This window comes from Ambystoma mexicanum, chromosome 9 (genome assembly GCF_040938575.1).
Source record: "Ambystoma mexicanum isolate Mex_15411 chromosome 9, UKY_AmexF1_1, whole genome shotgun sequence".
Classification (NCBI taxonomy): domain Eukaryota; kingdom Metazoa; phylum Chordata; class Amphibia; order Caudata; family Ambystomatidae; genus Ambystoma; species Ambystoma mexicanum.
The window spans coordinates 1,020,776,997-1,020,792,896 of NC_090931.1; positions in this window are offsets into that span (position 1 = coordinate 1,020,776,997).

The window sequence follows — 15,900 nt, forward strand, 5'->3', positions numbered from 1 at the left end:
ACATTTGTGATGTCATCTTTGATCTCTTGGGTGGCCTAGCAGTGCACAGTGGTGGCGTGAGTTAACGTTACTTAGCTCACCATAACTGGCAAATTTCTGGGGGGTTTCGGTTTTACTTGTAACCATAACGTTCCTTCAACAACGTTTTTCACTTAGTTTCATAGGTTTTTATTAGTGCAACTTAACCATAACGTCCCTTTAACAAAACTAAACACATTGTGCACTAAGATTAACACCCCTGACATCAAAGAACACATCACAAATGTCATTGATGACATCATATATCTGGGCCACTGAAAGTGAGAATTTCAAAAATTGAAAAGGTGCTATATATCTAGACATTAACCTTCTCGTATGTTCATAAGGTACTTTCCTTAGAGTTTAAACTCAGCTCATGGTACATACATGGGCCAATAAGCAGGCCTCAAACATACAACGCATTTGTGTACATGATAATCAACTATAATGTTGTCATTTTCTGATGATGTTTCTTTCCTCCTTATCGCAGTTTCCCTGTATATGCCTCAGATTTCTAAGCATTGTGGCTCGTGTAAGGGAGGCATGATATCACAAGTATGACACTGAGACAAGAGGTCCTAGTTTCAAAACATTTATTCAATGTTCAGGGTTTGGGAAAACTCCTGCTTTGCCCTATGAAATGATGATATGATATGGCATTTATAACGCGCCTATACACAAGTGTTTCAAGGCGCGACGGGGCAAGGGAGGGGGAACAGAGGGAAGACGGAAAACAATCTTACTAGGCCCAGTGTCATTCAGATCGCGCAAGTGCATAGGAAGGGGGAAGCGGAAAAGAGCGAGGGGGATGGGGGAGGGGACAGTGCAGTACACGGGATAAAAGAATAAATAGAGAACTACAAATACGGCCAACTGGGGCAAGGTAAGTGCAGACCTAAGTCATGGTAGGGGGACTGTAGGGATACAGAAACAGTCACCAAGAGCAGTGGTTGCCAGGGAGGCAGTGAAGGTGTGCAACTGGCGGGACCAGGGCCCAAGATCAAAAGGGTGGCCAGGCAACCAGTGCAATCTCAGTTTCAACCAGGAATTCACCAGGGGAGAGGGGGAGAGAAACCAGAAGAAAAGAGGAAGGTTTTAAGGTGCTTCTGGAACCGTAGATGGTTCTCCTCAAGTTTCAAGGAGGCAGGGAGGCTGTTTGTCAGAGCAACTGAATACTTGAAATGGAGCGAAGTGCCTCGTAGTGTAGACGAAGAAGTCTTCCAAATAATGTACCTGTCTGATTGTTAGAATTCACAACCAGAATGGTCTATTAATGGAAAGACAGGAGACCGATGACACTGGCGTCGTAAAACTGGACACAAGGTAGGCAGGAGTACACACCACTGGCGTCGTAGAACTGGACACAATGTAGGCTGAAGTACACACCCCCAGCTGAAGACAAGGCAATAGTCAATATTGTGTTATCAGGAAAACACTACACAATGTACCTAATAAAATGATATGCAGCCAAGTGAATTCACAGGGAGGGGAACCAGGAATTAGGAATTGGCTAAGGCAGAAACATGAAAGAGTCAAATCAGCAGAATAACAGTCATAGCGTATTGGACTCCTGTCCGCCGGAAAAAACAGAGTTCAAGAGCAACTGACATGCGTGGCAAGTTCCTTTTGATGGCAATAACGTACACCCAGAAGTCTCTAGTCCGTGTACTTAGTCCCCAAATACAAAGTTATTTTCAGGCACTGTGCAAAGTTCCGTGAAGCAAGGTGAGCAAGGTAAAGAAGACGAAATCCAAAGACAATCCTATGAGTTTTCCAGGTCAGGCAACGTGCAGGCGGCAAGGTACTCAAACGTGTCCAAAGATAAACCCAAAGTCGGACCGTGATCAGGCAGGAGGCAGGCAACGATGAGTTGAGTCGAAATCCAAAGGCAAAACAGCAGCGGTCCGTGGTCAGGCAGGGTGCAGGCGACAAAAGCAGAATCAGAATCCAGAAATGCAAAACTATTAGCGGTCCGTGCTCATAGCGAGGAAGGCAAGAAGGAAAGTTTACAGAAACACAAGAAGCAAGGTCCGTAATGCCACCGAAGGTTGTTCAGAAGCGCCGGCAACTTCAGTGGGAAGGGCTTAAGAAGGATGAATCATGTGACTGCATTGTGTGCTGCTGTCAGCGCAGGGCGGGCCAACCTGCGGTGTAGAGGAAGCCAGCGTTGCCAAGCGACCTTCCAGGCGCCAGGCTGCGTTCCAGGTAAGCAGAAAGTGTTATTCATGCGGCCCGCATCCTTGTGAAAAAGCATGCGATTACGGGCGTGCCTACACTTGTATTTCGCTACTGCCCGCACTTTCCCTACTACCGTACCAGGACGGCAGGGAAACCTGACACTGTTCCAGAGGGAGGCCTTCTCCAAAGAGAGAGATCTACCACCAACTTGTTGCTTGGAGAAGCGGCTGACCCTGATGGAGTTGGAGGTGGTTGAGCGAAGAGCTCGAGGAGGAAGATATCTAGGAAGAGACAGTTGAAAGGTATTGAGGCCCCAGGCCCCAGATGGCCGTGTGGACAATGCAGAGGGCTTTGAACTTAATCCTTGTAGTCACTGGGAGCCAGTGCAGAGATTTCAGTCCTGGAGAGATCCGATCCCTGGGCTTGAGGCCAAGGACAAGTCTTGCAGTCCTGTTCTGGATGAGTTGCAGAGGGCGGGGAGTAGAAGCAGGCAGATTCAGAAAGAGGCTGTTGCAATAGTCCAACATAGAGAGAACCAGAGCTCTGGATACAGTGATCTTCTGGGGGAAGGAGAGGAAAGGAAGAATACCTCTGAGGAGATGCAGCTGGTAGTGTGACTTCTTAGAGACGTCAGAGATGTGTGGAGAGAAGGAGAGTGTGGAGTTGAAGATGACCCCAAGGTTTTTAGCCTTGAAGGTGGGGGTAGGAGGAGGGCCAAGAGAGGTCGGCCAGAGAGTGGCAGGAAAGGAGGGAGCGGGTGTGCCGATGAGGAGAATCTCAGTCTTACTTTCATTAAGGCAGAGATCATTGGCGGCGCACCACTCCTGGATAGCAGACAGACAGTCGGAGATGAGTGAGGGAGAAGAGGTGGCTGAAGGGAGCCCGAAAATGAGCTGAGTGTCATCCGCATAGCACTGGAAGTTGGGGCAGAGAGCAGCAATGCGGTGGGCAAGGAGTGCCAGGTATTGGTTGAACAGCCAGGGAGAGAGGTTAGACCCCTGGGGAACACCACAGGTAGTGATAAAGATAGAGGAGAGGAAAGATCCAAGTTGTATCTGGGGGGGTAGATCAGAGAGCAAGGAGACCAGCCACGCCAGGGCCTGACCAGTGATACCCAGGTTATCACGGAGACGGTTGAGCAGGATGGCATGGTTGACTGTGCCAAAGGCAGAGGAGAGATCAAGCAAGATGAGTACACAGGGGTTGTTGGAATCAAGGTTGGAGAGCAGGTCTTCACGGATGTTCAGGAGAGCAGTTTCCGTGCTTCTGGCAGTTCTGAACCCAGACTGATGATCATGAAGACAGCCAACAGATTCAGTGTGGAGATTAAGCTGGGAGATGGCCAGCTTTTCAAGGAGTTTGCCCAGGAAAGGAGTGATGGAGATTGGGTGATAGCTGTGCAGGATGGGTCAGCAGAGGGTTTCTTAAGAGGGTGCACAAGGGAGTGCTTAAGGGGGGGAAGGGAAGACCCCTGTAGCGAAAGGAGTGGTTGCAGAAGTCCACCAGAGCAGGGGCCAAGGTGTCAATATGGTCCTTGATGGTTTTGGAGCAACAGAGGTGGACCTGTTTCGATGAGGCTTTCATAGATCGGACTTGTCTAGAATCCTCATCTGGGGAGAACAGGAGAAAGGAAGAAAATGAGGGAGGAAAGGTGGCCGAAGAAGGGCTGGAAGAAGAGTTGAGAGTAGAGGGGGCAGGGTGAGAGGAAGAGAGGGAGGACAGGATCTCCTGAGTTTTAGAGATGGAATGAGAAGCCAGGGCTGTGCAGAGGGACTGGGAGGAGATAGGAGAGGTAGAGACTGTGGCAGAATTGGCTAGTTCCTTTCAGATTTTAAAGAGTTTGGCCGAATGGTTTGATGCTGCAGAGACACAGACTTGGGTGTGGGCTCTCTTCTTGGTGCGGACAGAGAGCCGATATTGGCTTTGGAGCAGGCGGCACACCAGTTTGTCAGAGGATGTACCAGAAGCATGCCAGTTTCTCTCAGACCTTGCCACCCTTAAACGCAAGTGCAGGGTGGCTGAGTCATACCAGGAGTTGCACTCCGCTTTGGGCTTCAAGCGGATCCTCCTAACAGGGGCAAGGACATCAAGAGTATCAGAGATTGCAGAGTGGAGCACGGAGAGGGCTGTGTCAGGGTGTGAGTCAGCCAAAGGAGGAGGAGGGGTGAGAAGGTGGCGGCAAAAGCCTCAACTAACACACGCTTCATGGGTCAGATAACCGAGAAGGTAGGTGGCAGTTCTGGAGTTGGCTTGACCTGTGGGGTGGAGAGGGTGAGCTGGGAGGAAAGGAGAAAGTGATCACTCCAGGAGAGAGGAGTGGTGAGAGGGACAGAAAGGGGAAGGTCAGTGGAGATCAGAGCATCCAGAGTGTGCCCTGCAGAGTGAGTCGGGCCAGAGGGGAGGATAGAGAGTGAGAGAGAGTCGCAGAGGTCACAAAAGAGTACAGAGGAAGGACAGGAAACATCCAGGTCGATGTTAAAGTCTCCAAGAGAGAGGAGTTCAGTGGTCGAGACCAGGAGGGAAGAGGAGAGATCCGCCCACTCAGAGAGGAAGGAGGAGATCTGACCAGGTGGCCGATAGATGGTAGCCACAGTAAGGGAATGGCTAGGAGAGAGAGAGATTCTGCAGACAAGGCATTCAAAAGATGAATAGGCCTGAGTAGGAATGACAGAGGCAGGAATCCACTCGGGGAAGATCAGGTCTACTCCACCACCGGAACGATTGGACCTGGGCACGGAGATGTGTTGTAGCCGTCGGGGAGGAGAGTGTCAAAGCTCGTGACAGAGCTGGCAGTTAACCATGTCACGGTGACACAGAGGACATCAAGGTCAAGTTCTTCCAGGAGGCGGCAGATGTCTGAGGAATGTTTGCCAGCTGAGCGAGAGTTCAGAGTGGCAATGTGGAGAAGGCTGCGTCCTTTAAAGTCTTCCGGGGAGGGGTACAGATAGAGATACGCCCTGCGGAGGTGTAGAAGGAGCCCGAGGGGGGGGGGGGGCAGATGAGTAAGGAGGAGAGGGCAAGGTGGCCAAGGAGGAGACAGCAGGGGGAGGCAAGGAAGCCATGGGGAGAAGTGAGGGGACTGCAGGAGAAGGAAGGAAATTGATGAGGTGCGGGAAGCGCCTATCAAAGAGGAGAAGATTGGCCTGAGGGCCTTGTACCAGGATGGTACCATTGAGATAGACATTAATGATGACCTTAGAGGAGTCGAAGGAGACCAGGAGGGCATCCCACTGGGTGCCACCATTAATGCGAGAACAAGAGTGAGGAGAAAGCACAGAGACCATATGAGGAGTCCATAGGTCTGGTGAGGGAACGACAAAGAATATGTCGGTGAGTGTTTGCTTAGAGGAGGCACTGGTATAGGTGTCAGCGATAGAGAGGCCTGGGTTGGAGCTTTGCCTGACCCGATTAGCGGGACATGTCCAATGAGATTTGTGAGGGTTAGCCTCTTTACTCTGTCGCCCTCTTTCTTGTCTCTGGGTTTGTTAAACGGGTGGTGGGAGTTCGGACATTGGAGCATTGTATAACATAGGATGTGGTACAGGAAAGGGGGGAATACCACATCTCACCATTGGTTGCATCACCCCCACTCCCGGAAGACCAGCACCCTCCCCTAGGGTCTGGATACAAAGGCAATGGCTGTGCCCTTGCCACCTGAGAGAGAGTTCCCTGAGGACTGGTAGTTGAGACAACCCTTTGATTTCTCACACTCTGCATATGTATTGTTTGTACTAACACCAAGTGTGTAGTGATTCTAGTATCGCTAGCTTTTAATTCCAAGTTTAATGTTAGTCAACATTCTGATAGGTTTGCATTTATTTTTTCATCGGCCAATATTCCAGATACAAAATACTGTACTTCTATGGTGCATGCTGCACCCACTGCCTATGTGTATGTATTGTTAGGTTCCTGTATTAATAACAACACTCCAATATAATGTTTTGTTCAGATGACATTACTTATATTTACTACACCCAAATCTACTTTTTTGTTCAAAATCATCATTTGAAAATGTACACATAATTCTTTCATTTAGCACACAATGAAATGGAATGCACCAAGCCCAAACCATAACTGTACACCTCATATTATCACTTTAGTACAACTCTTCATACAGACTCACATACACCAGGCGCTAATTCCAAAACAACTTCTTACCAAATAGTAAGTACACAGTATTTATTTCTTTATTATTACCATTCATGATATAAACATTTCGTATAAGCAACAAGCACTGTTTTTTTTTTCTTTTCACAGAAATGGCAAACATACTTTAGTGGTTGGAAGAAAACTTCCCAAAAGAAGAAATGAGTGATGAGAATGAGCCTCATTACGAGGGTGGTGCAAAGGGATTACTGGCACCGGTAAGGACACCGGTGCCGGTAATCCCTTTGTGCCCTATTCTGAGTTCCCTTAGTGGGTCCCTCCCTTAACGCCTGGTTTTACAAGGCGTTATGGACGGGACCTGTTAAGGGAATCCAGGGTTAATAACGGTACCGCAATTTGCGGTACCGTTATTGGCGGCTTCCCATTGAGCCCTATGGGGGCTCAAATGGGAATGGGGAATGGCTCTGGTGAATGGGGAATTACCGGTCCCGCCGACCTCGGACTGGACCGATAATTACTCCCTTCACCAGACCAGAGTCGGACCGATTTTGGAGGTAGTGCCCGGGCTACCTCCAAACTCGGAATGAGGCCCAATGTCTCTAATAGTAAATAATACATCTTTCAATATAAATAAATAATGTAATTTATGCAGAGCTCAGTGAAATAATGTCTTCTTTTCTTATAGCACATACTTTACATGAAGAAACAACAACACAATTTAATTATGGAAAATCACAAAGACAATCTCTGTCCCCAACTGTCCATAATGAAATCCTGATCTTGTCTGCAAAATTGGATGAACTTAGTAATGACTTTAAAAATCATGTTATTAGAAATCTGTCCTTGCACCTGTTCCTGTAACCCAACAATCACCCCATCAAATTCCCAAAACATAAATGAAAGACGCTTTGATGAAACTTCACACTCTCCCTCCTTGATGACCATTGTGTAGAAAATACAAATTGTCCCATTTGTTTCCCATTCTGACCCTATCCCTTTCCTAAATACATTTATTTGTTATACTATAAATATGTTGTATATTGTTCTGTCATCATTTTTTTGTTAAATCCAATGAATAGTCTGCATATTATACAACTGTCGGGTGGTGTCTGTTTCTAAAATGCGGTGTCCGCGGACAGCGTGCCATGCCCCGGACATGTCCGTTTCGCATGACGCACTTTTCATTAGTCCACGGAAACCGCCTGGTTGCGGATGCCCATGCGCACGCGGCCAGCGGTCTCCTGCCTGATCGTGTCCGTGGACAGCCGTCAGCGCCGCGGATGTCCCAGGATGTCATGTGACTGAACATGTTCGGCGTGACGATGTGCCCACGAACAGTGTTCATCAGAGCGGAAAGTTTAAAAATGCATTTTTGACCAAGGTAGGGTGTTTCAAGTTGGACCTTCAGAAGCTCCTAGACCCAAACTTAGTTGATCTGACAACTTCTTACAACTTTCTACGGCCTATTTCTAACTCAACAGTCTGCAGACAGTCGCATGGTCCACAGACGGTTTCTCTGAAGGGCCCCACCCATTACCTTTTAGTCAATATCAATCTGGCAATTCAGGAGAGTACCTCAGAGCAACTGCTTCTCAAACTTTGCAATCTGCTCTAATGGCATCACTCATGGCCATCCCTCCTCCTTTCCAGGGGCCACCAGCAACACCACCTGGAGGGCTTTGACAGGCGAACAGGCGCATAGATGCAGAAGAGCATGAGGAGGAAGATCAACATGAGGTAGATGAAGTGCCTACCTCCAGTGGGCAAAGTGACACCTGGGGATGGTGTTTTTTTCCCACCATTGGGGTGTGTACCAAAGGCTCGGGCAGCCAGGGGGGATGCACTGAGTGTGGGGTCGTACTCAGTCACAGAAAACCTACCTTGTACTCCTACGGGACCACCTCCATGCACCGCCACAGCAGATCCAACCACTCAGGTGCTCTGAGAAAGCCTGTCCCTTTCTCGGGGAGAAGCAAGTTGATGGCCTCTACCGCATCTTCTTCGACCGCTCCTGCCACCACACAGGCTACTCATGTGGGGCAGATGATCCTGGTGGTTGCCTCACAGGTCATACAGAACGCTGTTAACCATTACCTTTCGAGGGTCACTGTACTATGTTTTTACTGCAACAAACCAATCTGCATGGGGAACAATTTCAAAGTGCTTTCGAGGTGGTGGTCAAGCAGCACAAGAAACACTGCTACCTAACTCAAATGTAAGGCATGCCCAACATCTTCCTCTGTCCACCTGCCACTCCATCACTGCGGTTGGTGCCCCTTTCCGCCCCCAACCTTACCCTGCCTCTACTGAGAAAGAACAAAAAAGCCAAAAAGAAATACAAAATCACAAAACACAAAAAAAACAGTTCCCTTAGGAGCCACCTTTCACAGCCAAAAAATAGAACTGAAAAAAGAAATCACAGGACCCTTTGCGGCCTGCATAGTCTGTAGAATGTGGTAGACCGCGGAGACCTGGAAAATTCCAAGCGTGGGCTGGGGGAATTAAAATCATTTCAATTGGTTTTCGTTCAAACATGGTGGCTTTTAAAAGAACCTTTTTTAATTGTCTGGCTTTTATATATATATATATTTGATAATTTGCATTTTGTACTAATTATTTTTTCTAACTTTAACAAAAAGAGCTTTTCCTTTTTGTTCTGTTTTTCCTTTTTGTTTACTACAACTACTAAAAAAGACTTGAATCCATATTTTATGTGTTCACAAAAATTGCTTCAATGCATTTTGAATGTTTTCATGAAAAATCTGATTGCTCACACTAGTCGGATGCAATCCATCTCTTCAGAAAATGTTGACAATATCAAATTTGGTATTTTTATTGTGAAAAAATGTCATGCTAATATCGCACATACAACTTTGAAATTCCAGTCACATAGTGCAAACTGTTGCCTCCACAGTGAACAACAATGATGTCTGGATGCTTGAAAGTAACCATATTCTCACAAAACGGGAGCAAGTCTGTGCACTTCATTCCTCAAACTCAATACCAAAAAATTGCAAATTCTTAAAATCCAAGATTTGCAGATAATTCACACTGCTCACAAACTTTCAACCAATGCACCCAAGAATCGCTCACAATCAGTCTGCTTCCTCAAAACCATAGCCATGGCCATCTCCACTGCACACAACAAAGATAACGCTTGCTACCCAGTATTCCTGCACACCACACCCACAAAACCTAATTGGCTGATCCCCCGAAGTCCGGGGACATAAGCAAATGTCTGCGGTCTCCACAGTCCCCTTTACATGTCTCGCATTTTCAAAAGACCTGGATGGCACGTGCATTGTCCATGGACTACCGCTGTGACCACGGACACTTTTAACATTTATGTTTGTAACACTCCCTCATTCGATGGTTTCAAACAGTCACACATCCATCCACCAATCACATCCAAAAACTCTACATGCAACCCTGTCATCTCAGTTCAACACTTCAGATGTACTCTTAAACTCTTACAGTACATGTCTCCTGTTACTCACAGCCACCTGCATCAGAAACTACTGTAAAACTCTCCAAGATTTCTATTAGCATATTCAACAACATCTGCATCTAAAAAGACATAGTACATGTATGCTTATATTTTTTAATGTATTTTTTCAACTGTTTTACAAATCTATATACACAGGGTTCCTGCCACTTACTTTGTAATAAGCTTCTCAATAACCATAACACTTGTGTATAGGTGTGTTATAAATGCCTTATCATATCATATTCTCTTTTTTAACGACTCTAGCAAATGCCATGTAGTGCAGAATTCAGCACCTGCTCACATCAAGTGGCAGTTACTTACAATGCTGTGCGTTTAAACATGTTTCTTTTTAGGAGTATTTTCATGAAAGTTAAAAAATGCATACGTCCATTTATAGCAGCAATGTGTGTAACTTTTTTGTAAAAGATAGGAAAAGCAGATTGAGAAGATATGTTCAACATTTTTAAATGGAACTTGGTGTGTGGAAGTTTAATATGTTGGCAGTATATGCATACTGGCCACATGACCCATTCCAATCTAAAGGTGCTTATCAAGTATTGTTTTGTTTCTCTGCATTCTTTGTCTTGTAATACCACTTCTCCCATTACACAACTTGGACTGCAAGTCCCAAAATGCTAAATAAAAAACAGGACTGGAAGCTTCAAAAGTGTGACATTTATATGGGATGAAAAATGGAAAATGCAGTGCCTTAAAAAATATATATTTTTAGGAACATTTTCATGAAAGTTAAGAAATGCATGTACACATTTATAACAGCACTGTGTGCAACTGCTGCGTTAAAAAAAAGGAAAAAGCAAATGCAAAAGATTTGTACAACATTTTTAAGTGCCTCTTAGTGTGTGGAAGTTTAACAATTTAGCAGTACATGCATACTCGCTAACATGAATGATTACAATCTGTAGGTGCCTATCCAATGCTATTTCGTTTCCTGCATTCTAGGGCTTGTAGCCAAGTTCCTAATGGAAAAAGTGCAACTACAAACCCCACAATACAAAGACAAAAACCAAGACTTGATACACACCTACATTTTGGAATTCAAGGGAAGGGTGGCTGAGAGGAAATGGAGGGCTTTGGGCACATCCTCTGACAAACTGGCCTGCCACCTGCTCCAAAGGCAATACAGACTATGTCGTGTTCAAGAATAGAGTCCACAACCAATCCTGCCTCTCTGCGGCCCCTAACAACACTGCTGAACTCTTTAAAATCTGCAAGCAGCTGGCCAGTCCTCCTGCAGTCTCCACCTCTCTGGCCTCTCACTTCACTACTAAAACTCAGGACATCCTGTCCTCGCTCTCATACTCCTCTGCCTCTAGCTCTCTCGAGCCGCCTCTCCCTTTCCTCTGTGACAAACCTGAAGGTGTCTCACCCGCTAATCCTCGGAGATCTGTCATCCAGGTGGCCAGGACGTGGGCATCGCTATTGGAGCCAGTTCCTGGGGGTGGACCAGTGGGGGAGGATCACCTGGATGGGGGTCTTGGGGGATTGCAAGTGGGACACCCAAGGATGAGATGCGATACCCCCTTGTAACCTCTTTTCCCCATCCTACCCCGTAGGATATTCAGAAGCTCTACCCCCCCTTTTCCAATACAAACACTTTCTTACATTGTGAAAGACAATGGACTAACACCAGAGCTATTTACCTGACATGTCACAATACTATGGTCAGACAGAGTCAGGCATAATTTCACACACTTGACTACCCTTTCCCTTGCCCACAGGGATAAAAGGCGGAGCATGAGGGCACACTATGAGCAATACCAAACGCACGAGGCAGCAGCTATTCCAGACCCGCAGTTCAAACGGAGAAGAAAGGCGGCGAGACCAGAAAGATTTTTATAATCAAAACACTTTAAATGCCAATCTAGTTCCAAAGAACTTTTTAAAATATTAAGATTCAGAAAAACCCTGGAGAGAAAATGTAGACATCATTGAAAAAAATGACAATTGGTGCAATATTATCCAGAATGCCATGATGGAAAAAATTGACACTATAAAAAAAGGATTGAAACTAAAAAGGGCATCCCTCTGACTAAGGAGACTAGTCATATAGAGGAGACTATACAAGACACTAAACCACACAACACCAGTTCAGCTTTACGACAGTGACTGAAGCTGAACTGGGGAAAATCATTGCTGCACTCAAGTCTACAATTTTTAAAGGAGATGCATGTCCAGCTATGGCTATAAAAGAATGCACCCCACAACTGATTGGTGTAATCTGTACATTTATAAACACTTCTTCCTTAGAGAATCACATCCCAGGTACTCTCAAAGAGGCTTAGATTACCCCACTGATTTAGAAAACAGGTTTATGTCCTAAAACGGCACTAAATTACCGACCCATCACAAACACACCATTTCTACCCAAGATCCTTGATCGGGTTGCGTATCTACAGCTGTCGACATTTCTGAAGTAAAATAATATCCTGAATAAATGGCAATCAGGTTTTAGGCAAGAACATAGTAAAGAGTCAGCATTTTTGGTTTTAAAATCACAAATATTGCAAGACATGGACAGGGGACAAGGCGTGACACTAACGTTGTTGGATCTTTCTGCCACCTTCGATCTGGTGGATCACACTCAACTAGTCACCAGATTGAATGAGGTAGCAGGCTTCTCATGTGGGTCGAATAATTTTTAAGTAACCGGAGTTGTAGAGTTTAGAGTGAGGATGCTAAAGCAACCCCTATAATACTCAAATGTGGGGTACCACCAGGTGCTTGCTTATCACCATCATTATACAATATATTTACAGCACCATTCTTCGATTTACTTGGAAAACTGAATATAGGCGTTACCAACTTTGCAGATGACACGCAATGTGTCATCCCTATGGCAGGTCAACATGAAGAAGATGAAAGAAGGATAAATGAAGTCTATGAAACTGGATGAGGGAAAACGGCCTAGCAATAAACAAGGAAAAGACGCAGCGTATGGTAATAGGCACGAAAAATAAAATCAACAAATTAGATGATAAATCCAAACACTTTGAAAGAGCAGGCTGCACCATAGAAACAAAACAAAAGGTGAAAACCTCAGGAGTAGTTTTGGATCAAAACTTGGATATGAAGGCCCACAAAAGTAGCCTTATGTCATCTACTTCCTATCACATTAAACTACTGACTCAACTCAGACCATTCATCTCGCAAAATAACTGTGAGACGGTGGCCAGAGCCATTGTTGGCTCTAAGATAGATTATTGTGGTAGTTTATTGGTGGTGGTAGCAAAATGTGATATTGCACGTTTACAAACTCTCCAGAATTCTATGGTCAGGACTATTGATGAATTGAGAAAGAGAGATCACGTCACAGAGGCCAGACACAATTTACACTGGCTCCTTGTATCTACCAGGATCCAGTATCGGCTACTGACCATCACATTCAAATGCTTAAAGGGTAATGGACCCTATTACCTAACGGAAGTGCTCCATAGAAAAGAAAATTCAACTGAAAATACCAAAATGTAATCTCAGCCAAGTGATGAAAGGTGCTTTTTATGTCGCAGCACCAAGAGCATGGAACCATATTCATCTTGACCTCAGAAACATTGATTCATTAGAATCATTTAAAAAAGGAATTAAAAAGTTCTTGTTTAATAAATACTTCCCAATGTTGAAACTCATACTAAAATAGATGTTTTCTTGGTATACCCCCTGTTCTGCACCCTCACGCCTCCGGGTAATATGAATAAAGTAAAGTAAAGTAAAGAAAGAACGACAAGGAGTGAGGTGCCTTGGCCATTTCAACCCAGACCAGCGAAGCCTCAGTGAAAAGAATCATAAGACCGGGATTTACAGCTGGCGTGTGGTGTAGCAGATGTCAATGGTGCACAGGGGCCTCCCGCACTGATAACGCAAGTGGGGAGGCACGCGTGTTACCATGGTAATGTCCTTGACTCTGGAAGCAAGAAAAGCCAACGGGTTCAGCACATCCGGTGAGTCGGAGAGAGCTGATAGTAAACAGGACTGTGTTGAGCATATTGTGAACTTGTGAACAAAGAACTTGTGTGTGTTTAAGCTTGAAAGGAAGTCACTGAAAGACCAGCTGCAGAGTGGTCAAGCGCCACATGGGCGCTCATTGGAAGGACTCTGGCTGGTTCCCTTTGTTGAAACTACAAGTACCAAGAGGCCCTAGTAGAGGCTGGCGTGAGGAGTCAGAGGGGTCATACAAGGGTCCAGTCAAACCCCTTGTTCAAGTGAAAGTCTCAGACACGTTGACAAGAAGGAAGGTAAAGGGAAGTGAATCCCGCATTGTGACAAAGTAGTGTGAACTGTGTATTTGGCAAACATGAACACGGCTGAAGGATGCCTGCGAATTGGGGTGAAGCATAATACACTCATGAACATTGTGTCGGCAAGTGTGAACCCGATCGAGGGATGTCCACAGTGAATGACTGTTTTAAAAAGACATTAGACTCTCGAATCTTGCGGATGGTGATATTGTGAAAAGAAGGCCGTAGTGAACCCGATCGAGGGAGGCCCACGTTGCAAGAAGGATCAGAGCCCAGCAGAGGGGGATCCTAATGTGAAGAGTAATTGCCCCATGAAGATTTTTTGAAGGATCCTTTTGTTGTTTATAGCACATCAGTTCCTTTGAGGCAAGAGACTTTGTGTGAAAGAGACTTGGCCACAGAAGGCCCTGATAATTTGGCAACATACTGTGAGCTTGTGCTGAAGAAACCCAGGAGTGTGCTGTGCTCAACAGTGCCGCTTTGTCCTGCGCTAAAAACGTGGGGAAGGGAGACCCCAGCTATACCATCCTGACTTATCGTTTTGAGAACACTTCTTTCTTTTCTTGTGAACATTATCCCACACTATTTTGTAGCGTAGCGGTAAGGACTTGCAATAATTTCTTTTAGTATAGGTCCTTATTATTTGACGAGACTCTACTTGGAATGTATTATTTGATGGTCGTAGCTTGTTCCCATCTTAGATTTAGGTTTAGATAAGGCGTTTATCTCACCCCTCATAGAGTTAGAAAAAACAATCCGACCCTCACACTAACATATACAACCAAAATGTGCAAGTTAAATGTGTCTGTTTCCAGTTAAACAAAATAAATGTGCAAACGTTCAAAATTATAACTCAGCAAATGTAATCCTTGTGCCCAGGGTTTGACTCCCTTCCCCTGAATCAATCCAGGAAGACTTTGCAGAGGCTTTGGTTCCCATAATATTCTATTTAGTACCATGGAAAATAACATTTTTGTTTCATCCAACACACCTCTCAAATTGGCAAAGCAAATGTCTCTTCTATACAACACTTGTTCATAGAATACTCTTCTCAAGATGTCAAGATGATTACTTAGGAGGATGTAACAAAAGTCTTTTCGGTAGAATAATTTTCTCAAGATGTTTCTTTCATGGAGTACTTTTGTCAAAATGGTAAAACAAATGTCTCTTTTTGTATAATATTAGGATGATGAAGCAAATGGTTTTCTTTGTAAAGCACTGTTTTATAGTGGCACCGTTTTCTCCTTTATATAATTGTTACTTTCCTGATGTACTCTCCTGCCAAGAATTATTTCTACTTCACCCAAATGTTCCTTTTCTGATTTACTCTCCTGCCAGGCATTATTTCTACTTAACTCAATTGTTAACTTTCCCTCCAAGCACAATCTAGCTGTACTTCCTTACAATTTAAACTCAGTTGACGGCAGGTATTACTTTTTCCAACTCCCTCCTTATTGGAGTTCAACATATGGGGGCGTGTTCAAGGATTGTCTATCAACTTCCCTCTCAGTGCCCTTTTGGCTTTGACAATGCTTGTTCCAGCTTTTCCCCAAACTGACGTTTTTTGAAAGGGGAATTGTACAATGTTTGCCCAGCTTGAGTCAATATTTGTCCCAGGTTTCGCCACACCAACGTCTCATATGAGGAGAATTGTACAATATTTGGCCGCTTCTTGCCTTATGGTAGTGTGATTTCCAGGTTTCCCCGAACTGACATCGCATGTGAGGAGAATTGCACCCTTTTTGCCCTCCTGTCTCTGTTTAAAGTCTCATGGCTGGTGGCAATGCAGGTTCTGGGTTTCCCCAAATTGACATCCCATGCAAGGAGAATCCTTTTTGGGCTTCCTTTCTACTTGGT